The following is a 20,201-nucleotide window of genomic DNA, read 5'->3' as shown; positions in this document are numbered from 1 at the left end:
TACGCTTCTATTTTGTTCAACGACCATCATCCATCTACATCATCTATCTACATCATCCATACACCATCTACACAAAAAAAAATAGGCAAGGTCAAATGGCACCGCTGCCGTTTTAAGTTGTTTATGTTTAACATTTTCTTTCAAGATTAGAAGTTTGGATCTTAAGGTAATTTTAGCCGCAACATCCTTCTTTTTGAGAAAGAGAGAAGCTTGAAGGACATCTCGAAGACAAGATCTACCATCCAGGTTAGTCGAATCTTCATTCTTTTTATTTTATTCTTAGTATAATTGCATCATAGTTTAGTTTTATTGTTTTCTAGTATAATTGCATTTAGGACCTTTTCAACAATTGAAGTTGTAAGCCAACACAGCGAAACATCAAACTCTAGTGTTTCTTGTCTGAATCTTGACAAACGGACTATCGCCGTGGGCCGTGTACTTAAGCAATCCAAGTGATTCACCATAACCCTAGAAGAGACAGCTTTAGACAACGGGGGAGATACTAGCTGCAAAGCCCAACCCAGTTGAAGGAAAGTAGTTTTACATTTTAGTATAATTTAGTATAGTTGCATATTATTCAAGCATTGTAGAATAGTTTTTCGTCATTTTTGCATAGCATTTTCTAGTGTATGCCCCGTCGTCCATATCATCGTCCGGTAAGAACCCAATAGTGGACAAGGTTTAACAACTGACTCACAAGAATACTAGACGAGATTGATACAATGGCCGCACGCAATGATGGAAGTGTTTTGGACACCAATAATCCCGAAGCTACCCCACTATGGAAGAACAACAGAGGAAGAAGCTGAGTGATTTCTATTCGCCAATCATTGGAGACCCACCCAGCAGTATTGTTTTTCCAGAGACAGAAGCTAACCAATTTGAACTTAGAGCATCAGTAATCTCTATGCTTCCAAAGTTCAATGGTTCGCATAAATGTTCAAATTTTATGTTCACATGAACAAATTTCTATCAGTCCTTAGAACTTTCAAGAACCAGAATATCAGGGATGAGAGTATCAAGTTAATTCTTTTTCTACTCTCACTTGAAGGCAAAGCATCTGAATGGTTAACTGCACAAGCGATCAATTCAATCAACAACTGAAGAGTGTTCGTACTATCTAGATACTAATACAGAGGCATGTAGTATCAACTCTTTAGGAAGAAATAACCAGTTCAATCAGGGACAAAATTATTGGAAGCCACAAAATACAAATAAGAGGAATTTTCCTCCAGGATTCTAGAATCAGTCAAATCAGTTCCAGAATAACCAATATCAGTTCCAAGACCACCAGCAACCATACAGAAATCAATAGTCATACCAGAACTAGCAATACCAAGCCAACACAAATAGAGAGTTAGTACCAGATCTTATGAGTGAATATATTGCCCCTACACCTCAGTCGAGCAAAGCAATTATCCCACATCTGGAAGAAGCTATCACCACCATTGTCAATGAGCTGAAATAGACAAATCAAAGAACCCAGAAGTTGGAGAATAACTTTAGTGTCATTCAAGGCCAGATAGGGCAAATCGCTGGCCGCTTGATGGAAAGATCAAAAGGAGCATTACCGAAATACCGGAGCCAAATCGAAAGGAAGAGGTGTCCCGCAGTCGATAACCCGGAGATTACTAATGACCAAGTTAATCTTTGTCACCCACCACTGGGGCAAGCAAGAAAGTTGATAACAAGATTGCCTATGAACCAGAAAAGATTCTCATGAGAGCCTAAGGTAACTTATGTCCCCACCATCCCACCCAGTTCTAACATTACAGATATATCTAGTGTTGTGCCACCTGCTGAAGAAACTATTGCAAAAGAAGTTGAAGGAACTACTGTGGAAGTAAGTAAGAAGAAGCCATCACGATGGACTCCACCTATCACTCCACTATCTGTTACCAAGCCAACCAAAGCCGAAAGAAGAGAACCGATATTGAAGAATCCACCAGCACCGTTTACTTCGAAATTAGTGAATACTAGAAAAGATGACCAGTACAAGGACATTTGCGATGTATTTCAGAATTTGCAGATTAATATCCCATTTCTGACCACCATCAAGCAAGTTCCCTCGTATGCCAAATTCGTGAAAGATCTAGTGAAGAAGAAGACTAACATTCCGAAAGAAGCTTTTATCGTTCAAAGATGTTCATTGTACCTACAGAATCTAGCGGTTGTGAAACTGAAAGATCCTGGAAGTCCAACTATTACATGTAGAATCGGAGATTCTTTGGAGGAGCAAGCTTGATTAGATTTAGGTGCCAGTGTGAATCTTTTACCATATTTCGTCTACGAGAAGTTAGGCTTGAAAGATCTTAAACCGACTGATGTTACTTTACAGTTGGCAGATAGATCAGTAAAGATACCTAGAGAACTCATTGAAGACGTCATAGTCAAGATCGAAGATTTCTATTATCCAGTTGATTTCATAGTACTTGACATATAACTTACATCTGGTAGGCAAATACCAATCATTCTAGGCAGACCATTCTTGGCCACTGCGAATGCACTCATCAACTGTCGAAACGGTAATATGATGTTATCCTTTGGTAATATGAGAGTCGAGACCAATGTTTTCCATACGTTACAACAACCATAGGAGGTATATGCTGTGAACGAGGTATGCAGGATTGAAGCATTAACACAGGATTATCTGACTCATTCATATCCTGCTGACGAGTTGTTGAAAGCTCTGACAAACTCAGATTGTGAGGAACTTAGTGTCGAGGCAATCAATGCGATTTTGGATTCATTACTTGTCATGGATGATAGCAAGTTCAAAGAAAAGTTTGAATCGCCTATGCCTGATGGACCATCTAAAGAGCTTAAGAAGGAGTCGCCTAAGCTAGAATTGAAACCTTTGCCGTCTACACTCAAGTATGTTTTCTTGGGAGATTTGGGAATCTACCCAATAGTCATTACATCAGATTTGACTGAGGAGCAGGAATCAAGGTTAGTAGCACTATTAAAGGGACACAAGTCAACTATAGGTTGGACAATTGATGATATCAAGGGGATCAGCCCTATGATAGTTCAATATATGATTCATTTGGAAAAGGATTCCAAGACTTCTAAGCAACCACAGAGGAGGCTTAATCCAAAGATGAAGGAAGTAGTTCGAGAAGAGGACGTCAAACTCCTTGATGCCGACATTATCTATCCTATTTCTGATAGTCAATGGGTTAGTCCAGTTCAAGTTATACCGAAGAAGTTCGGAACCACAGTGATCGAGAAGAAGAACAATGAGTTGATTCTAACCAGGATTTAGACTGGATGGAGAGTTTGCATCGATTATAGGAAGCTGAATTGCGCATCGAGAAAAGATCATTTTCCATTACCTTTCATCGAACATATATTAGAAAGATCAGCTGGACAAGCTTACTACTACTTTCTTGATGGTTACTCAGGATATGTTCAGATCCATATCCACCCTGAAGACCAAGAGAATACCACATTCACATGTCCGTTTGAGGATTGCCTGCACCATCTCTCCTTAGTCCTTAAACGTTGTTGCGATACCAACTTAGTTCTGAACTGGAAAAAGTGTCACTTCATGGTAAAGGAAGGGATAGTGTTGGGTCACCAAGTTTCAAAGGAAGGAATTCTAGTAGATCAAGCGAAAATGTCTACAGGAAGTAAGCATGTTGTCGAGAGATTAGCTTTGAGATAAAAACCTAAGTGTTCCCCACCTGTTAGTGATAAGAGCCCAAAACTGTAGTTTTAACCCCTTAATAATCATACTGTTAGACCAATTATGTGAATAATAAGTAAGAGTTAACACTGATTACGCGTTTTTATGCATTTCGGGCTTCAAAGTCCATTATGTGCAGAAATGTACCACTTTAGCGAGATACGGGAGATAAAAGTCGATGAGAACTTCCGAAAGCCGTATCTTTGGACTCAGACCTCGAATTGGGCATACCTTATGTCAAAACGACCGGCTCGAAAGAGCTTTGTAATGGTCCAAGCCTTGACCCAATCAGAGGAGCAGAAGTGGACGAAAAGTCTGTGGAAGTCAACTGCAGCTGAAGAGGCCTTTTGATCGAAGAATTGGGTTTTGGGCCCGATTCTCCTCCAAAACCCCGGCTCCCAGCCCATGCACGAATTTTGGATCTGAATGTATAAGAACAAAAGCTTAAGTCTTTGTTAATGGTAGATTAATTAGTAGAGAATTAGGGTTCATAGCTTAGAATAGAAAGTAGCCATTAAAATAGCTTCTAGATCTAGATTTAATTGTTTTCTTTAATTAGTTTCAAATCCCTTTATTAGATTAAACCTTTGAATCTTGTTCTTCATTTGATTAGATCAATAAAGTAGTATTCTTTATCCATTTCGATTTTGTCAATTCCAATTTTAGATCTAATTTCAATTCATGTCCTTAGTTCAATTTAGTCATTAAATTAGATTTCACTATTGTTTAATTAAATAAATTTCAATGCTTTATATTATGTTTAGTTTTAATATAAATGGAAATGATTATGAATGATTCAAGGCTAAACCTCCATTAGAGGGGGTTGTGAAGCCTTGATGAAAGCTTGATTCCATTATCGTAGAATCGCCGATTTTCTATTCCACTCTAGAAATGATTAGTTCACCATGAGAATGGGTTTAATTGTTCACATGCTAGTTATAATTGGTAGAAATGCCATGTATAATTAGGGATTAGAAATAACCTATTGTTCTCATGGGCGCTTCAATTCGGATTACGATGATTTATTCGTCGTTAGTGGATTAAGTTGAGTTATGGTGGAATCAATCCCCTCTAACTCCTTATCAAGAATCAACGTAGCATTCCCTTTAGTATTCTCGATAACCGACTAGTCAGATCTTGTGGGTAGTTGCATCGTAGTATAATTCCCTTCTTCAAAAAACTCATAGACTTAAAAACCACTAGTTAGATTAGAAAACATCCGTGCTAGAGCACTAGGAGTGGAACTAACTCTATCTACTCCCCCTATATTTCATAGAATTGAGAGTAGAATAATCTTTGATAATAGATAAGCGAAAAGAATAAGTTTAGTTTTACTTGCGCTGAGATTTCATCGCTCATTTCAGAGGTAAACTAGTCATTTTACTTTTATCAAATGGCCACCGCCATCTTAGTTGCACTTTAGCATTGTTTTCATAATAGAATTAGTAATTTTAAGTCCCATTTCACCCACCCACCCTTGTTTGATTCATACCGTGGTTGCCGCTTTCAGTTTTGAAAAAATTCCGCGAAAAACGCGACCGAAGGCCAGCGCCTTCAAAAGAGAGCTGCCCGCTTATCTTACCGACTTCGCTTATACACCGAAGGCCGCCACGCTTCAAAGAGAGCGCGACCCGCTATCTTATCGAACTCGCTTTTAACCGAAGACTTCGCTTTGCTTAAGTTATTGAACTCGCTATTAACGAAGGCCGCGCTTCAAAGAGATGCGAATTCGCCATCTTATCGAGCTCGACTTTGCCTTGGAGCCCGCTAAGATAGATAGCGCCACCGCCTCTCTCGAAATTCCGTGATTTCCACAGCTTTGATTTGAACTTCGAAGTTGTCAAGTTTTTCAGTGTTCTATTCTCTTATATACACCGAACACGCCAGAAACAAGACGCTATTCATAAGCGGCAAGGACGAATCGTATTCCTTTCTTCCACACCTCGCATCTCCTCGTTAGAGGTTTATACTAGTATATCGAATTGTTTGGAGTGTTGCATGTGTAGTTAAGCTCGACTTAGTCTTGCATGAGATTAAGGTCCGGTCGCATAAAAACACCGAACGAAATACACAACAACATCAACAATCAAGTCTATCTAGTATACCACACACTACACCTCTAACTACTATCACACACACCATACCGATATAATGGGGAAGAAAGAGAGACTCCTCTCTCGACTTCTACAAAGCCTTGAGCGATAGCCCCAAATCTTGCATCGTTCTAGCAAACCCAAATGGGGATTTTAATCCCTCCAAATATTTTTAATTTGTTACCCGCTTTTCATGGTTTAGACCATGAAAAACCTTACCAACACATACGCTGTAGGATTGAACAAGTCCTAACAACATTCCACCATCCTACGGTTGGTTCGAACAAATTAAATTAAGGGTATTCCCTTTCACCTTAGCCGATAAGGCGCTGCCTTGGTTAACTCGCCCAAGCTTAATTCGTGGACTCGTGGGCTAAACTTGTTCAAATTGTTTATGGAACATTTTTACCCACCCCTAAAGACGGATGAGATGCTTTCTAAGATTCATTTCTTTTCGACAAAATCCTCATGAAACATTTTCAGAGGCTTGGAATCGCTTTCACCGATCCGCTTATAGAGTGTCCACATCATAACTTAGCAAAAGACACGTTAGTTCGTGGCTTTTTTTCAAAGGACTTCAACATCACCATAAAGAAGTCCTTGACATAATGAATGGGGTAGTTTCTTAAGTAAAGGAGCCTCGAGGCTTATAAATTTTTAGAGGATCAAACTAAGCTTAAATAACAACCGGGGGTAGTGATGATATCCCCGCCCGCTAGTTCTTCTTCCACGCTAAGGCTACCAAGATGTTTGAGGTTAAATCAGATCCCGAGCTTAAAACTCTAATTGAATCCCTCACTAAAAAGGTAGATGCCATTTCTGTACAACAAAAGCCAATCCCCGCATATGAATGTAAATTCAAATCCATGTAGTTTCTCATTGAGTCCCGAGCATCCCGATTCCCATCGGCCCTATAGCCTATGAACAGTGCTTGTCCATTAATAGTGAACCTAACGCCTTTTTGACAAAAATCCCAACTTCGGGTTGGAGAAATAACCAAAACGCCACACCTCAAGGGTACAATCATCAATATAAAGTTAGGCCAACGCAGAGCTTTAACCAAGCTCCACTACGACAAGGACAGGGTCGTGGTAATTTTAATAATTATAACAACCAAGTGCAACCTCGACAAGGTTAAGCACAAGGTCAAGGTAATTATAATAATTATAATGCTAATAGAGGTATCGCTCCGGTAAATAATAACTATCAAAATCCACCAATAAATAATTCACGGAAATAGTTCCAAAGAATACCACCCGCGACTACTACACCCACACAACCGGATCGCCTTGACACCTTTATACAAGTGAGCCAAAAACTTTTTCAAACCATGGCTCAATCCAACCAACAGCTTCTACAATCCGTAACTAATTTAACCCAACAAATTGGCTCAAGATAAAGCCCAAACCAAAGGTGTGTTTCCAGGTAACGCAATACCTAATCCTAAAACAACAAACACAGCCTTTGAGGTAACGGATAATACTAGTAATGAATTTGAAAATGTAGGTGAGATAAATGCCATCACCACTCTCCGCTCGGCAGAGTGGTTGATAACAAAGTAACTATGCCTATAGTTACCCCACCAAGAGTCCCCTACACCGCTATATTACTAGATAATCAAATAGAAACCTAAGAGCCTACCACCGTAGAGGTACCGCCATACAACACAACCAAAGAAACAGAAAAGCTACGGTAAAACATCCAGTGATACCATTGCTAAATATAGACGAAACCACCGCTTCCACAAAAATTAGCCATGTTAACTAAGGATACAAATTATGAGGAGATTAGGGATGTTTTAAGAATCTAACTATAAACCTTCCCTTCCTCGGCTATTAAAAGCTACCACATCATGCTAAGTTTCTTAAGGAATTGTGTACTACTAGGCGTAAGACAAATATACCAAAAGACGCTTTTTAACGTAACAATTCCCAACCTTATCCTAACATAATGGAATTGTTAAGTACAAGGACCCCGGTCGCCCCATCAGATAATGCACCTTAGAGATTCCTATACGACGATCGCTTTATTAGACCTCGGGGGCTAGTGTTAACTTACTCCCATTTTATTTGTACGCACAAATAGGTCTAGACAAGATGCAACCCACTAAAATGACGCTTGCAATTAGTCGATCGGGTCTATTAAGTATCCTAAGGGTGTAGTCGAAAATGTGTTGGTAAAAGTTCGATTTCTACTATCCGGGTTGATTTTGTAGTCCTCGATACGTAAGTCGCTAACGACTCGGGTCCGATTATTTTAGGGCGCCCTTTCCCGCAACCGCCAATGCGCCATTAATTGCCGTGATGGTTCAATGTCCATGACTTTTGGCCATCTAGTCGTTGAAGTCAATGTTTTTAAACAAGGACACAAGCATCCGATTCGCCTATGGATGGAGAGGTTAGCATGATCGAGAGCTTTGCTCGAGATTATTTCAATAACACGCCCCCGATAATCATATGCCCAAAATTCTTTCCTTTGGAAAGTCGACTCCAACATTTCCATTCCTACACTAGTCAATACACATATTAGTGATGAGGACGGGATAGATGACTTTCAAAGATGTAGAGGACTACCATAGTAATGTGGATATGACCAATCTTGATGAGGAATTTGATGAGTTTCTTCGAGTAGGTGACAATTCACCTTATCAAGAACTAACTTGCACAACATCCACCCCGATTCCCCTCCTTCCACCCTTTCAAAGGAATCTCGAAGTTTGCACTCGATCCCCGTTGTTTCTTCCGGGCTTCATAATTTTTAAATCCTCCTAGCAAACAGATACTTCGTAAGGACAAACTATTTGACACCTTCATTTTCAGAATTGAGACAGTCCCCACACACACAATGAATGAGTTCGCTAAAAACCACATCCTCATCAGGTACAAGTCGCCTTTCTAAAACTTATCCATATCCACCATATCCTTCACAACCATTCACTTTTCCACACTTATTTACTAGTACACCCACTCATTCAAAAATGAAAAAGAAGGTGCATGATAGGTTACACAATAGGGTTATCCGACTTAGTTTGGATTCCACTAGGTCAGTGTCGAGGGAAATCTTGGTGTTTCATTGTGTTTGGATATGTTTTCTCCGATATTTATTTATGGAATGATCCACAACTATTTCGGTTGTTGATATATGATCAACCGCATGTTCATACATATGTTTTAGATAAAGTCTTGAGTATCCGCCTATAAACGACTCAAATTTCTGTGTTGGTGCATTTCCTTTCATTCCAATATATTGGTGAGTGCACCATTAAGGTAACCGGCCCCTCCCTATGGAGTGTGTGGCTGTAAGTACCGATCCTAAGTCCACGGTTCACATAGTTCACGCTTCCACTCTTGCATGTTTTTCTCGGATTTTTGAGTCATGTTTCTCTATGGTGTGAATTATGTCTTTATTGCTTATTGTTTTTCCTTCTAAAACTAAAATAAAAAAATAAAAAAAAATAAATAAACATAGTAATCTATGAAGTCTCGAATCGACTTTAAAAGACCTATCGCTAAAAACAAATTTTCTAAAATTCTTGTAAAAATTTGTTTGGGGTGGGTGTTCGTGTTTTCGCATTTCTAAAGGTTTTATGTCCCATTAGAGTTGCTTAGGCCGCTTTTATTGTATTACGATTCGGATTGACATGATCTATTAATTTAGAGTTCATTCGCTCGCGATAACTTACGCCATGCACGACTTCGGCGGCGTTTTCCACTATCTCGTATGTCATCCGAAGTCGGAATAGAGTGTTTTATGGATCATTGATAGGAAATTCTCTCCTGATCATTTCCATATCTCATTTGCAAAAATCGGACATGTAACGGCTGGAATTTTGATTTGAAATTCGAAAAAATCGAAAAATCGAAAATTTCGATTTTGGGCTTGGGCCCAACTCATACCACCACACCCATGGAGATGGAGGCCAAGGCCTTTACCTTCTCACGAAACAGTTCATCGTTCTTCAACTTCCACCGCCATTGCCAAAGCTCCAAAACCTAAAAAAAAAAAAAAAATTAAAAAGAAATACCATAAACCCACGCCAAAAATCATATCCCAACCCATTTTGTTTGCAAACACCAATCAAAACAAACTCCACCAATTTAAAACTCGAAAACCACCGAAAAATCAAACCAATTGGTGCTGCCGCCACCACTCCACCACCTCCACTGTTCTTCAAGTCGGTCAAGTAAAACCACCACCACCACATCTTATTTAAAACCCCAATTCTTATTCCAAACACTAGATGGCTCAACGCCAATTATTCCGAGCAAGTGTTCATCGCCGACCATTTCGCTACCGCTTTTTACGGTGACGAAATGGCTAGTAGAGACCGGAGTAGTTCCGGGTACTTTCGATCGAGGACTTCTATCACGAAGACTTGGTCGACGGTTCTATAACACCGTGGAGTTGGAGGGGAGTAAGATTTTTGTGTCAGCGGTGAGGAAGAAGAGGAGGAGTTGACTACGGATCGTTGGTCGAGATTCTAGGCATTCCGCCTAGAATCAACTGATGCCGCTTTTACAGATCCCCAGCTTGACGGGTTGAGCCTTTGATGGGCGCATCGCCATCAATGGGAGCTACAATCCAAACTCCCATTGTGTGCGCCAGCATCTCGAGGACCAACCAACCGGCTACGTTCCAGCTGGATTGGGTCGGAATGTCCTAGGCGACAAGGTCGCGACATCGGTCCGACTCGCCTTCCACGCCCTATGGATACCCAGAGCGGAAGTACGATTTCAGATCCCGGAGTTTTTGGTGAACATGATCGAGGTTCGACGGTCGCTGGCACCTCTTCCCCGTGGCTTATCACTAAGATCATGTTGAAGATGAAGGCAACTCCGCTTCGAGAGGATTTACATTACCCCGCATCGGAACCCGCTGATCTATAGGGAGTGTGTCCAACAAGTCCGAAATTACCCGAGGATAGGGAACAGCCGATGAAGAGGAGGCCGGGGACAGCAGGATGATTCGGAGGAGGATGAGGAGGATGGCACTTGCTTTGATACGGATGCCTTCCGTGAGGTGTTTGGTCCGATGTCGAGCGCATGACTATGCTTCATAGGGCATGCGCTCACTCAACACTCTCTCGCATTGACACTCCTGACTCGACAGCACCATTCACCACCACAACTTCGTGATCCGCACCCGAGGGAGAATGAGAGATGGGAGCAAAGAGGGTCGAGATAGAAGCCCAAAAATACCAGTTTAGAGTGGACATGCTAGCACGCTTCCCACCTCATACATTTACCATCCTCGAGGACACAAATACTAGACATGAGCGTCGCCGACGGGACGATCGCTGCTGGACCTTTCCTCGAGCCCGTGAGCCACCACTGAAGTTCAGGCCCCCACGCCACCAAAGGGCAGGTGTTTAGAGAGGATGAGGAGTGATAGTCCCGTTATTTATGTTTTAGTAGTTGTTGTTTTATTTACTTTTGTTGTCTTTATTGTAATGTAATTTTTATTTCAAGAATGTGAATTTTGTAGTGATAATTCAAATGAAAATTTTAATATAAGGGTTTATTTTCAGTTTGTGTGCTTGTTTCATATTAATCCCACCTTCCAAACTTGTTTGGGGTGGTTTGATCATTTCAAGCTTTTTTTTTATAAAAACCCTAGTGTTAGAATTTCATCATGAGTAAGGTGAAAATATGGTAGTTTAGGCATATCTATGATTGAGAATCATTGTAGGATGAAATCTAGATTAAATAGGTACATTCAGTCATAATATCCAAATAAGAGATAATCGGGTTTGAATTAGAATCCGTGAGATGAAGTTGTTTCCGCTGAAGTTTGGAAATTTTAGGATTTCCTGAACCGCCGTAATTAGTTTTGGCAACTTTCCCGATCCATTCTAGAAACTTTAAACCTATATAAACTTGATACAATCTATCCTCACAACTCACACTACACCTAAACTCCATCACTCACCCTTCAAACCCGCGATTCCCACGCTTCGCCTCCATTTTCACAAAATCAGAACCTCGAGCGCCGCTAGCTTCTAGTTGAGCGCTGGCCACCTAAAATTCTGTCGTAAAAATTTATCGAGAGGCCGCTTCAAGTCAAGCCGACCCGCTAAGTTACTGGAAATCAAAATACAAAGAGCGCCACAAGTCAAAAATACTTAAGTTACCGGAAATCAAAATACAAAGAGACCCAGCGCTCTTAAGTTGATACTGACTTCTTCTCGACCAGAAATTTTCCCCGGCCAGAAGTATCCGGATCATTCGCAGCTATTCCAAAGCGTAATTTTGAGATGACATCTCCAATATTGATACCGAACAGTCTTCAAGATTTGTTCCAAAGCACTACTTACGGTGCTTGGTTTCATGAGGTGATCACATATGTTGGGCTCGGGAACCTCTTATGGTAAGACCGGGTGAACTTTATTCTCCAAAGACTTGCATATTATTTTTATAATAACTGCATTTTCTTTGAGAGACCGGATGGAGAACAAGTGTTCTCCATCAACATTGACGATGAACCAATGGAGATTACCGTGTTCTTGCTAGCATTTGTTCTTGACTTGCTATGCCCGGCCGAGATACAAGACCCATGGTGCTATTGGGTCGATAATATGCATGTCTACACCTATGAAGTCTTTGCACGAGGCTTATGGGCGTGCATTTTCCTCAGATTGAGGACCAAGGGGACTATAACGCTGTTCTTGGTAGCCCTCGGTCCATGAACATAGGAACTGCTATGTTTTGGATAATGCTAAACATTTTAGGGGAATGGCGCTTTTCTTCCGTGAATGACGCCACTTGCAGCCGCTTTTCATTGCTTTAGCCAATGGACACCGGTTCTATGACATTCCCGTGACTTTGATGTCTAGTTTAGCACGAGCCTATACCATGAGGCATAAGTACCTTCTTATGCCCCGCTTTTAATTTCAATGATTATGCTATGTTTCTTTCCCCGCTTTTTGTACACGCTTCACGGATTGGATTAAGGTAGACACGGTGCGACCCACCAATTGTATTATTCGATCTTTCCGCAATGACTTGGCATGGGTGGCGGATACAACCTCACCAGTTGCACCCTACACCCCATCGCACCAAGTGGCACTTAATAGGTTAGCAACCATAGATGATAAATGGCGGAAGCCCGGCAAATTATCATAGCATGGCAGATCGCTGAAGGAACCCCACTTTTTATAGAAGTAGAGGATGACCTAAGATGACTAATAACAACGGGAGTGGAGGTAAGTTTTAGTTTCTCAGTAGTGTCCGCTATGTCCCAAGCAATTTAATTAGGTTAACCCCATAATGGGTAGAACTCTTATAGAGTTGTGGTCGGCTTTTATTTCCTATATTAGTACGCTCTAACTTTGTTTTGCAGATGTTCCCCAAATTCACGCCGCTTCAATGGTATTTTTCCTACCCTCTTTTATTTAAATGCTTTGAGGACAAAGCATGCTTTTGTTTGGGGGCATAGAAACACGGTAATTAAGACATCCGTTACTTATATAGATAGACATAATATGCATTTGTTTTCTAGTTAAAATTTCAAAAATTTAAAATTATAAATAAATAAGTCATGCTATACACTTAGGAATATTGGTATTGTTTTCTTTCTCCATGCTCTTAACAATCTAGAAGTCTCACATAGTCAAGTTGCATCGTAATAATTGTTAGAAACTTAGGTTAATATGTAGGTAATAATCTTTGCATCTATCTATAAATTTATTACATGAGTATCTATGATTGTTAGCAAGAAGTTTCAAATCTAGGCTAGAGTACTTATTCTACAAATCCTCGTGGAGAATATAGCCTAAAAGCCTTATATATGAGTGAAACATTTGAGAAATGACACAAGGGAGAAGTAAAATCCGATAGAGAAATCACATGTCCACTTGCTTGATCACTAAACCATATCCTAAGTGAGAATTTAGGCCGCTCTTTGGATCGATATAGCCAAAAATTCAAACCTATGAATTATTTTCCGCTAGTCACCACTCGAGCCTTTCATTAGCCCTTCCATAAACCACAATTCCTTTACCCCTGTTACAAAAAAAAAAAAAAAAAAAAAAAAAAAAAGAATAAATCAACCTACCCAATTTAGAATAAGTCCGAGAATAGAATGAGTGAAGAAAGAAGAAGAAGAAAAACCCTGTGGTAAACAAAAAAAATTGTTACTTGCTTTAAAAATAAAGAAAAGAAGTTTCCATCCAAAGAAAAGAAAAAATAGAAATAAAATAAAAACTCCAAAAAAATAGAATAAAAAGGAGTCAAAAGCCAAAGAAAAGAAAAAAAAAATACGGGCTAAGGATGGAAACAAAGTGTAGAAGCAAAAAGAAAATAACAAGGTTTTCTCTAAGTTACATAATACGAAGACTCTATTATCTCGACTTGTCCTTTTGAATATCCATTTCCTTCCTTCTTAAACCATCTCCTAATCCCCAGAACACCTAATAAAGACCTCTAGCTCAATTAGGAATAAAGTTAGTGTGATAGTAAGTGGCAGATGTGTTTGATTGACCCCGCTTCCTTTTGTCATTGAGATTGTAAGGTAAAGTGTGCCCACTGCATTAATCGGAGTAGCTAAACTTGAGTGCAAAAATCGAGTGTTGTTTCTTGACTATTATTGTGAGAACCTATTTAAGGACGCTTATTCCGAAGTTCTCGAAAACAAACCTCGCTAAACATTTGATAGTACTACTCATTGTATATATATGTTTATTGTAGATGATTGATTATTATGCATATATTAACTTAGGGTTTTGACCGGTTATTCTTATGTAATTGCTATAGAGATGTATAGATAGTTGAGCATGAAGGGGGAAACAATAGTTTTATTTTCTTAGTCGCCAGAGTATAGATGAAGTTTGTGAGTACCTTCACTGAAAAACTCTCACGAGGCTATAACTCGTCCCACTAGGGAATTCCTAGTGGTTTAAGGCCTTGTTGTATATGGTCAATGCAATCGCGACTCAAATAAAACGAGTAGTAGTTAGAACTCCATTTTTGGTCACTTATTCTAATTTCTCATATTTGCTTGAGGACAAGCAAAATGTCGTTTGGGGTGGTTTGATAAGAGCCCAAAACTGTAGTTTTAACCCCTTAATAATCATACCGTTAGACCAATTATGTGAATAATAAGTAAGAGTTAACACCGACACGCTGCTTTTATGCATTTCAGCTTCAAAGTCCATTATGTGCGTAAATGTACCACTTTAGCGAGATACAGAGCAAAAAGTCGCGAGAACTTCCGAAAGCCGTATCTTTGGACTCAGACCTCGAATTGGGCATACCTTATGTCAAAACGACCGGCTCGGAAAGAGCTTTGTAATGGTCCAAGCCTTGACCCAATCAGAGGAGCAGAAGTGGACGAAAAGTCTGTGGAAGTCAACTGCAGCTGAAGAGGCCTTTTGGATCGAAGAATTGGGTTTCAGGCCCGATTCTCCTGCCAAAACCCCGCTCCCAGCCCATGCACGAATTTTGATCTGAATGTATAAGAACAAAAGCTTAAGTCTTTGTTAATGGTAGATTAATTAGTAGAGAATTAGGGTTCATAGCTTAGAATAGAAAGTAGCCATTAAAATAGCTTCTAGATCTAGATTTAATTGTTTTCTTTAATTAGTTTCAAATCCCTTATTAGATTAAACCTTTGAATCTTGTTCTTCATTTGATTAGATCAATAAAGTAGTATTCTTTATCCATTTCGATTTTGTCAATTCCAATTTTAGATCTAATTTCAATTCATGTCCTTAGTTCAATTTAGTCATTAAATTAGATTTCACTATTGTTTAATTAAATAAATTTCAATGCTTTATATTATGTTTAGTTTTAATATAAATGGAAATGATTATGAATGATTCAAGGCTAAACCTCCATTAGAGGGGTTGTGAAGCCTTGATGAAAGCTTGATTCCAATTATCGTAGAATCGTCGTATTTTCTATTCCACTCTAGAAATGATTAGTTCACCATGAGAATGGGTTTAATTGTTCACATGCTAGTTATAATTGGTAGAAATGCCATGTATAATTAGGGATTAGAAATAACCTATTGTTTCCGGCAAGCTCAATTCGATTACTTACGATTCGTCGTTAGTGGATTAAGTTGAGTTATGGTGGAATCAATCCCCCTCTAACTCCTTATCAAGAATCAACGTAGCATTCCCGTAGTATTCTGATAACCGACTAGTTGCATCTTGTGGGTAGTTGCATCGTAGTATAATTCCCTTCGTAAAACTCTCATAGACTTAAAAACGACTAGTTAGATTAGAAAACATCCGTGCTAGAGCACTAGGAGTGGAACGAACTCTATCTACTCCCCTATATTTCATAGAATTGAGAGTAGAATAATCTTTGATAATAGACACGTAAAAGAATAAGTTTAGTTTACTTGCGTTGAGAATTCATCGTTTATCTCGTAGCCAAAACTAGTCATTTTACTCTTATCAGTTAGTTTGTGGGATTTACTCCCCGCTGACCTTCAAAGGAAGATTATTTCTATGGCTTGTGTAGGGTTCGGTAAAAGTTCACTTACACATAAGAGGAGAGTGCGTAAGCTAGGTTGGTGTAAGAATTGCCATTCTGAAACTTGTCCTGGGTTACAACCTTTAAGAGAAAATTGTTGGTACAAGGTATACTTCTGTCAATCACCTGTTGAGAGAGATCAGAAGAATTCCTACAAAGTGAAACCTAGTGGGTGGGAATACAAGTCTTGAGGATCTGACTATAAATGACTCAAAAGTCTTGAGAATCTGACTTTAAAATGACTCACATTACGTCTTGGGGATTTGACGTAAAAAGACCTAAAAATTTGTTTCTTGAACTAATTATGATATTCGGCATCAATGGTAATATCCTACCTTTTTCTCATCCATTTCATTTACTTCTTTATACATTGAGGTCAATGCATGCATAAGTAGGGGGAGGGTGTACTTGAGAAATGAATTTCGAAAATTAGTTTTCAAAAACAAAAATATTTTTGTTTCTATACCAGTAGCATGAGAAAAATGAATTTTGATGATGAGTCTGGGATATATATTCTATACTGCTTAGTGTTGAGTTTGATAAATAGTTGATATTATTGATTTCATTACCGCTTAGACTATTTATTATGCTCAAACATAGTTCTTGTTGATAGAATCCTTTATCAAGGCACCACCATAGTACTTGGTCAGTTTTGTGTACTTTTGCTAGAAGAGAGATTTAAACCCCTAGTAAACTAGAAGTAGAATTTTTAGGCTTAGCTCATGAGACTTGAGCTTTATACCCATTCTTTGGAGAGTTCTTACGAAAAATCCGAGTCTTAGTGACTCAACATCTTTCAGTTCTTTATGTCGCTGTAATATAGTCTCATTATTTGTTGATTTGGTTAATCACGAAGTGACATCAACTGGGGAGATAGCCATTAGGTCTTGTAGTCTATTCGAAACAGAGTCTCATACTGATAAGTCAAGTAGTGAACTCATTCAGCCTTTATCCCACCTAGTAAGACCATCATGTTAAACCCTTTTGAGCTTTACAATAAGCCATTTTCTTTCATAAAACCCTTTACCCTTTACCCAACTCTAGACAAGGAGTATAGCCAAAAACCTTTATCAGCCATACCCATATGTTTCTGAGAATACAAGGGAAACAAGGAGGAAGAAAGAGCACAAAAGGAAGATTACAAGGAAATATCAGAAAGATACAATGAAAACCATCATTATGTTCTAAGTGAAAGAAGCTAGTAGAAAACAAGCATATCCAGTACTAATCAAGGATATACCACTGAGTTTATAAAAAAAAAAAAAAAAAAAAAAAAAAATAAAATTGAACATAATGGATGGAAAAGCTAAGACAAAGGAAGAATTTTCTCTGCAATACAGAATTTGAAGAAATCTTCTAAAGAATGAAGTAAAATCCTTTGTGTTTTTCAGAAACAACCTTTGAATCCTTTTTACCTTTCCTTCATAAACCAATACCCAAGCCAAGTTACAACCCATGAATTATCACTACAGTATGATACGAAGTCTAGAATAGGTGAGAGGATGCTAAAGTGAAGGACCCAACACTTCATATGTGATTGACATTCTTTCCATGAGACTACTGTCATCTAGAAGTCTATTTTTCAAGGTAGTATGTGGGATGTTCGTATGCATTATTCTTTTCCCCACATACATGAGGTAAAATAGTAGACCATCTTCTGAGAGATTCTTTGCTGAGAGTATGACTGGTGAGGATTGAAAGTCGAGATTATCTGCCTATGGTAAATTAGGGATTCCGTTTCTTGGATAGGAGAGTATAGGAGATTTACTGAGTACACAAATAAGCCTTGATTGAGAATTTTGTCAATTTTTACTATCTCGCATCATAATCTATGAGTTTTTGCAGCAATGTAGTTAGTAATGGAGACCATCTGATGGAGTAAGCACTAAGTGGGTAAGGAATTTCTCTCTCTGAAAAATACTATCATTCTTGAACACGCTATTGATTGATTTTATGGGTATATCACCTAAAAACCCTCACGAGACTATAACTCGTCCTTTTTAGGGAACTTAAAGGTTTAAAGCCTTGTTGCATATGGTAAATGCAATCGCGATGCCTGCGAAAGTGAGTTAGGATTTTATTTTTGTTATTAGGATGTGATTTTGATCACTTATCTATTTTTTTTATCTTATTTGCTAAGAGACTAGCAAAAGACTAGTTGAGAGTTGTGATAAGTGCTTAAAGAGTGCAATTTAACCCTCGATTATGCCTCTTGTATAACCATCTTAGTGGACTAATAGTGTTTATAAGTTATGTTTTAAGATTCTACAGGTGAAAAAGAGAGTTTTGTAGAATATTAGAGAAAATGGGGTAAAACAGAGCAATTCGGAGCATTAAAGATCACATGGGAAGCCCGTGGACAATCATGGAGAAGGCCAAGGAATTGAAGCTATTAAAGATGTGACTTGGACCTATTTTAAAGCATATTTGAAACCCCAAGGCAAAAAGATTCGTTGCTTATACCAAAGCCCGCAAAAGAGGAAAGAAAGATGGAGCAAAAGAGGAAAAATAGAGTCTCGCTGCGTCGAGACGCTTTACTATCGTAAGGCCCAGATGCAACTCTCGCGTCGAGACGATGGATTGTCGGCCCGTGGCGCATGAAACGACACTGTAGCCACTTCCTTCTCAGTTTTGGAGACGAAGTTGGACTCTGAAAGAAGTTGATTTATATTAGGAAACAAATGGCGGTTTGGAATGCTTCTAGAAATCATTGTAACCCCTATAAATAGAGGACCTAAGTGCCTAATATAATGAGCCAATTCACTTATATTCTTGTCTCCAGAACTTAAGGAAGAGAGATTAATAATAAAAAGTTCTAGTCTTATGTTCTTTGACTCTTCTTCTTCTTGTTCTTCGTGTTCTTCCTTCTTTATGGAAGGCTAATCTTCTCCTTCAAGGGAGGAGATGAAGCCGATGCTTAAAGTTTAATGATTCTTCTGATTCATGGTGTTCTTCAATCAGGTTAGTTCTTTATGTTTTTAGTAATTAGTTCCATTGCTCACACCAGGGGATGGAAATATAGAATAGGGTTTATGTTATGCAATATTAATATCATGCTTGTATTCTTTACTTTTCTTCTAGTAGTATAGTTCTTTAGAGTTAGGGAAGTATTCTTTGTGTTGCCTTAGAAAGGGTAACTCAGGGAGTGGCTGCCTAGGGGAAGTATTCTTTGTGTTGGCCTTAAGTGGTGATTCATTGAATGGACGCCCTATTAGGAAGTACTCCTTGATGTTGCTCTCGGTAATACATTGAATGGCTGCCCGAGCTTACATAAAAGGAAAGAAGATATTAATAACATAAACATAGGAACAACCTTAAGTAGAGTTAATTGTTAACGATATTTCATCCAAGAAGGCATCGGCACTCGCTCAATTGCCTAATTGTAGTCTACTTGTAAGAACAACCATGAAGCAGAAGGTCATAGATCAAAAGGATTGGTGGCTTCTAATCTCTTGAATTCCCTCTCTTATAAATTTTCAATAGTTTAGTTAGTTTAGTTTAGTTTAGCATTAGAATCTAAAATCTCTACAATCATAGTTTTTAATCCCTCAAACCCCCTTTCCAGTCCTGTCCTTCACATAACATACACTTAAAAGTGGAACGATACCCTACTCATCCTTTACTTATTGAGGGATAATTAGGTTTTGATACGCTTCTATTTTGTTAAACGACCATCATCCATCTACATCATCTATCTACATCATCCATACACCATCTACACACACAAAAAAGAGGCAAGGTCAGAAAGCTAATTAGGAAACTTGAACTGGTTTCCGAGATGCGAAATCATCTGTACGCATGGATTGACTTCAGGTGCTCCCTCAGGTAAAACAGCTGAAATGGAACTTAAACTGCGTCGACGATTAAAATCTTCTTGAACAGATCTTGGCACTAAAAGCTTTTCAATCCCATGAATAACTCCATCAGGTCAGATTATAGCAT

This window comes from Coptis chinensis, chromosome 7 (genome assembly GCF_015680905.1).
Source record: "Coptis chinensis isolate HL-2020 chromosome 7, ASM1568090v1, whole genome shotgun sequence".
NCBI lineage: Eukaryota > Viridiplantae > Streptophyta > Magnoliopsida > Ranunculales > Ranunculaceae > Coptis > Coptis chinensis.
Note: the sequence above shows the minus strand (reverse complement) of the source record.